The following is an 8,371-nucleotide window of genomic DNA, read 5'->3' as shown; positions in this document are numbered from 1 at the left end:
CTTTTCCCCCAGGTGGTCGGTCCCAGGGAGTTGGGAGGCTTATCTACAAGCCCGTGACGGGGGCTACTGCTTTTCTTTAAGAGATGCCCTGCCCAGAGAGGAGAAATCTAGAGAGGCAGTCTGGCCACAGTAGCTTTGCCAAGCTGTGATGGGCTCCGCCCAGTTCAACTTCCCAGTGGCTCTGTTTACACTGTAAGGGGAAAACTGCCTACTCAAGCCTCAGTAACGGCGGATGTTCCTCCCCACACCAAGCTCAAGCATCCCAGGTTGACTTCAGACTGCTGTGCTGGCAGCAACAATGTCAAGCCAGTGGATCTTAGCTTGCTGGGCTTGGGCTCCATGGGGGTGGGATCTGCTGAACTAGACCTCTTGGCTCCCTGGCTTCAGCCCCCTTTCAAGGGAAGTGAATGGTTCTGTCTCACTGGTGTTCCAGGCACCACTGGAGTGTGTGTGTGTATATATATATACCTGCAGCTAGTTCGGTGTCTGCCCGAAAGGCCATCCACTTTTGTGCTTGAAACCCAGGGCCCTGGTGGTGTAGGCACCCAGGGGAATCTCCTGGTCTGTGGGTTGTGAAGACCATGGAAAAAGCATAGTATCAGAGCCGGAATGCACCATCCCTCATGACACAGTCCCTCATGGCTTCCCTTGCTAGGGGAGGGAGTTCCCCGAACCCTTGTGCTTCCCGGGTGAGGCAACACCCTGCTTCAGCTCACCCTCCATGGGCTGCATCAACTGTCTAACCAATCCCAATGAGATGAGTCGGGTACCTCAGTTGGAAATGCAGAAATCATCCACCTTCTGTGTTGATCTCACTGGGAGCTGCAGACTGGAGCTCTTCCTATTCAGCCATCTTGCTAACCACCCCATTATACCAGCCCCCAAACTCCTGGAACTGTTAAGCAACTTCAGCAAAGTGTCAGGATACAAAATCAATGTGCAAAAATCACAAGCATTCCTATACTTGAATAATAGACAAACAGAGACCCAAATCATGAGTTAACGCCCATGCACAGTTACTACAAAGAGAATAAAATACCTAGAAATATAACTTACAAGGAACGTGAAGAACCTTTTCAGGGAGAACTACAAACCACTGCTCAAGGAAATAAGAGAAGACACAAACAAATGGGAAAACATTACATGCTCATGAATACGAAGAATCAATATCATGAAAATGCCCATAATGCCCAAAGTAATTTATAGATTCAGTGCTATCCCCATCAAGCTACCATTGACTTTCTTCACAGAATTAGAAGAAACTACTTTAAATTTCACATGGAACCAAAAAAGCACTCATAAATCCAAGACTATCCTAAGCAAAAAGAACAAAGCTGGAGGCATCATGCTACCTGATTTCAAACTATACTACAAGCCTATAGTAACAAAAACAGCGTGGTACTGGTACCAAAACAGATATATAGACCAATCGAACAGAACAGAGGCCGCAGAAATAATGCCACATCTACAACCATCTGATCTTTGACAAACCTGACAAAAACAAGTAATGGGGAAAGGATTCCCTACTTGATAAATGGTGTTGGGAAAACTGGCTAGCCATATTCAGAAAACTGAAACTGGATTCCTTCCTTACACCATATACAAAAATTAACTCAAGATGGATTAAAGATGTAAATGTAAGGCCTAAAACCATAAAAACTCTAGAAGAAGACCTAAGCAATACCATTCAGGACATAGGCATGGGCAAAGACTTTGTGTCTAAAACAACAAAAGCAATGGCAACAAAAGCCAAAATTGACAAATGGGATCTAATTAAACTAAAGAGCTTCTGCACAACAAGAGAAACTATCATCAGAGTGAACAGGTAACCTACAGAATGGTAGAAAATTTTTGCAATCTAACCATCTGACAAAGGGCTAATATCCAGAATCTACAAGGAAAATAAACAAATTTACAAGAAAAAACAAACAACCCCATCAAAAAGTGGGTGAAAAATATGAACAGACACTTCTCAAAAGAAGACATTTATGTGGCCAAGAAACAAATGAAAAAAGCTCATCATCTCTGATCATTAGAGCAATGCAAATCAAAACCACAATGAGATACCATGTCATGCCAGCTAGAACGGCAATCATTAAAAAGTTAGGAAACAACAGATGCTAGAGAGGATATGGAGAAATAGGAACACTTTTTTTTTTATTACACTTTAAGTTTTAGGGTACGTGTGCACAACGTGCAGGTTTGTTACATATGTATACACGTGACATGTTCATGTGCTGCACCCATCAACCCATCATTTAACATTAGGTATGTCTCCTAATGCTATCCCTCCCTCCTCCCCCGACCCCACAACAGGCCCCGGTGTGTGATGTTCCCCTTCCTGTGTCCAGGTGTTCTCATTGTTCAATTCCCACCTACGAGTGAGAACATGCGGTGTTTGGTTTTTTGTCCTTGCGATAGTTTGCTGAGAATGATGGTTTCCAGCTTCATCCATGTCCCTACAAAGGACATGAACTCATCATTTTCTATGACTGCATAGTATTCCATGGTGTATATGTGCCACATTTTCTTAATCCAGTCTATCATTGTTGGACATTTGGGTTGGTTCCAAGTCTTTGCTATTGTGAATAGTGCCACAATAAACATACGTGTGCATGCATCTTTATAGCAGCATGTTTTATAGTCCTTTGGGTATATACCCAGTAATGGGATGGCTGGGTCAAATGGTATTTCTATTTCTAGATCCCTGAGGAATCGCCACACTGCCTTCCACAGTGGTTGAACTAGTGTACAGTCCCACCAACAGTGTGAAAGAGAAATAGGAACACTTTTACACTGCTGGTGGGAGTGTAAATTAGTTCAACCATTGTGGAAGACAGTGTGGTGATTCATCAAGGATCTAGAACCAGAAATACCATTTGACCCAGCAATCCCATTACTGGGTATATACCCAAAGGATTTTAAATACTATAAACACACAGCACACATATGTTTATTGCAGCACTATTTACAATAGTGAAGACATAGAACCAACCAAAATGCCCATCAAAGATAGACTGGATAAAGAAAATGTGGCCCATATATGCCATGGAATACTATGCAGCCATGAAAATGGATGTGTTTGGCCAGGTGTGGTGGCTCATGCCTGTAATCCCAGCACTTTGGGAGGCCGAGGTGGGCGGATCACGAGGTTAGGAGTTTGAGACCAGCCTGGCCAACATGGTGAAAACCAGTCTCTACTAAAAATACAAAAAATTAGCTGGGCATGGTGGCACATGCCTGTAGTCCCAGCTACTCAGGAGGCTGAGGCAGAAGAATTGCTTGAACCTAGGAGGCGGAGGTTGCAGTGAACAGAGATTGTGCCACTGTACTCCAGCCTGCATGACAGAGTGAGACTCCCTCTCAAAAAACAGTAAAAAAATAAATAAAGGATGAGTTTGTGTCTTTTGCAGGGCCATGGATGGAGCTGGAAACCATCATCCTCAGCAAACTAACTCAGGAACAGAAAACCAAACACCACATGTTCTCACTCATAAGTGGGAGTTGAACAGTGAGAACACATGGGCACAGGGAAGGGAACATCACACACCAGGGCCTGTCAGGGGTTGAGGCCTAGGGGAGGAATAGCATTAGGATAATTCCCTAATATAGATGGCGAGTTGATGGGTGTAGCAAACCACCATGGCAAGGGCATATCTATGTAACAATCCCGCATGTTCTGCACATGTATCCCAGAACTTAAAGTATAATTTAAAAAAAAGAAAAAAAAAAAAAGAAAAAGAAAACCAAGCCATCAGGTTTCTCCAGCAGGTACCTATAGTTCTTTGTGAATTCTTCTCTTTTTAAGAGTCCAAAATATGTTCAATTTCTCAAAAGTGCCAGGAAGTGATCTTTATTTCTTACCTCCATGTTTGGGAACCTATAAGCCAGGTACGGTTTTCCCAAGAAGGCTTTGTAAGCTCTGACTCTATAAAGTCAACATTAGTTCCTTAAAAATGTCTGGTCATATCTGAGTAAGTGACTATCATTTTAAAATATGACATCTCAGGCAAGGGCTTGATTCCATAACCAACGTTTTAAATTATATACTATTAAAAAGGACAGACTCCTACTAAATGTATATGAATAACTGTATTGCCATGGAAGTAAGAAAACTCAACAAGAATTTCTGAATTCTGAAAGTATCAGGCAGGGTGAGAAAGATAAATGTTTCATTTTTGTTAGCAAAATCATGTCTATTAAATTGTTTTGAGCCTGAGAGAAAAGATAAAGGCTTCCACGTATTTGGAAAGTGTAACGATAAAGCATCAGCAATATTCCAAGCTAAGCCCACCATCATTCTTCATCAGTTCATTCAGTCCTATGTGATTAATTACTGTTCTGCTCATCTTGGGCTAGCAGTCTCATAAGCTCATCTGCTTCTCCAGTAGTGTTCTGCAAATCTCGACCCAGTCCACTGGCATAGTTTCAAATTTAACCAGACAATGCCATCAAATGCCTGTGCCTATGAGTACCTGGTATAGTTATTTACCATGGAGCTTTGAGAAAGTTCCTTTTTGTTGAAGATGAAGCACTCTGGCTTGTAGGTGATTTGCAAGTCTTTTCAGGGTAGCATCAAAGTAAAACACAAAACAAAACAATATGAAAACCTATCTGTAGATGAGGAAAGACTTAAAATGACTGTGATTACCTTAATGCTGACAGTTTTCAGAGGGGAAATATCTGAGGAGAGTTCATTACAAAATAATGCAACTGAGAAGGAAGTGTGTTTTTTTCTGTGGTGTGCAAAATAAAATTAATCTGATATTTTGATAAAATATCAGAACATACTCCTTACAGAGAAAAAATCTATTATAATCCTGGGACATACAATACCATGCATATTGCAATAGTATACCAAAAATATATCAAGATCTTCAAGTAAAGAGTTTCAATAAGTCTGGAGTAGTTCCTAAACATGTCTATATACGCACTGCATAAGTAATGTGAATCCCCAGTTGAAAAGATTTATACTTTTAATATTTGTCTCCATTATTTGGAATAATGTTCTTTTATACTGAACAGATTTTTTTTTTTGTATTTTAAATACCATCACTTGGTTTCCCACCCTAGGCAATGAGAATTTATTTTTATTAACTTTTTGGCACACACACACACACGCACACACCACTTACCATCGCATATCCGACCAAAATAATTCAATCGTATTTTTAAAAAATCATGACTATTTACAAATTCTTCCAACCTGAAACACAAAGAAAAATGTGATGACCTTTAATTGTCTTTTTAGACTTTTGTTTTTCCTAGGGTTAATTATTGCTTCACCTTCTTTTTATCTATTCACATTTCTAGGTATCTATCAGTAATTCATTATCAAACTCTCTGCCAGAACTCTAAGACTCTTATTAAAATTAAGCATACATCACACTTTATCAGTTCCACTTTTTAAGTTGAAGATATCCTTCATCTGTCTGTTTTTATCTGTATTGGTTGCTCTCTAAGCAGGCTGAACAGATATCCTCCTGGAAATTTACCAAGCTTTTTTCTTGCATGCCTTTGTCTTTGCAGATGATTGACAGTTTAGCCAGTAGAATTCTAGGTCAGAAGTCATCATCATCTCATTATCTTCTAACTTTCTGCATTAATGTTGAGAAGTCCTGCATTAGTCAGTTTATTGATACTTATGTATGTTTTTGATATAAACATTTTTAGGGTCATCTATTATCTCTGGAGTTCTAAAACTGATTATTTACCTTAGTAAGCCAGACACTGTGTCTTTCAGTCAGGACAATCATATCCTTCCGCTTCTTCTTGTATATTTTCTTTGATAGTTTCCTTTTACCTCATGGGTTTCTTCAGTGTTATGTTGAACATGATGAATTGATAATATCATTTTTTTAACTTTTCTTGTCTAATTTCTATATATTTGCCTTGTTGGTCTACTTTTGGGAAATTTCCTTATTTTCATTCATTTTCTAAAATTTTTCTCCTAGCCTAGTTTTGAATTTTTAATTTCTGCTCTCCAAGTTTTAATTTCAAAGACACTTACTTTTTTATTCTCTAAATGCTTCATTTGAAATATTATCCCATTCTTAGATGCCTGTGATGGTAGGGAAGTACATTTCTTACTAAGATTAATTCATATTTCACTTTTGGAGGAGCTGCGGCTGTATCGTGTAAGAGATATAAATTGATGATTCTCTAAACACAGCTCTCTCCTTTCAATATTATTATTGGCTTTTTATCTCAGTGGAGAAGATGGTAACTTCTGTTGTGGTTTTAAGCATGCTTGCATGCGTACATGTGATCATTATTTACTGACTTAGCTAAGCAGTACAGCAAACATTTGCTCCTGGAATACTATCTAGTGGTGGGGAAACACAGATCCGACCTTGAAGTAGATCGCGCTGTGCTTGTATTCCTAGTAAGGGCTTTGTAAGCATAAAAAGATTAAATACAGGAGGCCTTGGATGGCCTGAATAGAGACACGAAATACATTGAAGGGGATGTTGTAGGGCTGTGAGTAATAATAAGCACTTTAGGAATCCCAGGGGTTTAGAGTTACGGGCTATAAAGGAAATGCCTGTCTCTCAAGACCTTAGGTAAAGAGGATCGAATGACACAGCTCAAACAAGACCAGTTTTGTCTAACTGAATTTTTTCTGTATATCACCACATGGAAACAAAAATGGATGACAATAGTGCTGTTTCATCCTTTGCTCATAAAGATTTTATTTTTAGTATGCTATTTTCAGTCAAAAATTATTCATTTCCCAGTGAATTTCATAGCTAGTGCTGTTATTTAGAATGTTTTACATTAGCATTAATCTAATCTATCCTTTTTGTCTTACACCAAGTCATCTCAAAACTTCTGAGAAATAAAAAAATCATTTTGTTAACAAAAGCTTTGGAAATTCTGAATCAAGTGTTACATGTAGGTGACCATGCCTTGAAGAAATATAGAAATCTAAGATGAATGGGCTGTCTACTTTTTCTCATTGCCTCACACTTTTTCCTTAAGGATCCGGAGATACAGAGTGGTGCACAGGAACTTTATGCTGTAGGACTGTGTTAATGTCAGCATTTAGAAATCAAAGTAATAACTCATAAAGTAAGCAAGCTGTAATGAATGACTGCACTTGCTCAGATGAGGAAAATTGTAAATTTAGAACATTAGTTAGATAACCTGAAGAATGGGCATGCCACAAGTTGCCTCTCATCCTATAGCCCTTAAAACACTGGTCCCAACTAAATGCTTACAATCCTATAACACCGTATGCAGGAATTTGTGTAGGTCCTCTTTACTGGTTGCTTAGTGTAACTAGCAACATGTAGTATCAATTTATTTCTAGAAAAGAGAGCATCATAATATTGGACCTCATTTCTATCACACCAAGCACAAGCTTAGAGTTGAATAATACAGCATTACCACTGGGATGGAGAATCGGGATTTAAGCCAAGATGATCTCTCATCCTCTGGACACAGGGCATGTTTTTGAGCTGTGTTCCAAAGCTATGTCTCAGTGATAGATTGTGAAACACATCACACTGAGCAGTTATGCATTCTGATAGTCCAGTATTAAAATTAAGAAAAAAATAAAAGGCACCGGCATTGTGATATTAACTTCCAGAACAATTTCATGCTACATTCTATTACATATTTATGTAAAAGAAAATATAAAATATATAAAGCTGAGGGATTTTTTTTTCATATATGGCAAACATTGTCCTAAATGCTCAGACCCATGAAGATCATTTGCTATTCCCACTTCCATTCCCTTCTTGCCTGTTGATCAGCATCCAGGAGACATGTTTTCTGTTAGTATTTGCATCCTCTGCATACACAGAGCACAATGGTGATGCTTCCTTTTCTGCATCACACTCTGTGCATCATGGGAAATGAGAGTGGGTGCTGCTGGGAAGGAACACCTGGCTAGTTGGGCCTACCTGTACTCCTGGGGAAGTGCAGTAACAGCTCAGCCCATGCTCCATTACAGTGCTGAAAAGAGGACTGAGAACAGAAAGAGCCTCTATACACACGCTTTGAGAAGGCTTTCCTCTTTAAAGTTTTATTTTGTATGTTTAGTTTCTTCAGGATTTATTTTTGGTTTAAGCAGTTAATATTTTTCCTCCATAATTGCCCTGACAGGCTTTGGGAATAATAAAGAAACACTCCAATTGGAATCCTCTTTCTCACCAAAAGTTATGAATGTCAGAGAAGGGAGAAAAACTGCTTGACCTGATTGGGGCTAGAGGAGAAACTCCTTTGCAAAGCATTGTAATATTATATATTGTTTATGCTTATACTCATATGTGTCAATGTTATAAAAATCCAGAAAGAGGATACACATACCAATTTCAATGCCTTGTCTTGTCTACTTTTGGAGATTTCCTTAACTGTGGGGAAGTAA

The sequence above is a fragment of the Pan paniscus genome, chromosome 12 (assembly GCF_029289425.2).
Source record: "Pan paniscus chromosome 12, NHGRI_mPanPan1-v2.0_pri, whole genome shotgun sequence".
NCBI classification, from domain to species: Eukaryota; Metazoa; Chordata; class Mammalia; order Primates; family Hominidae; genus Pan; species Pan paniscus.
This window is presented reverse-complemented; position numbering follows the sequence as displayed.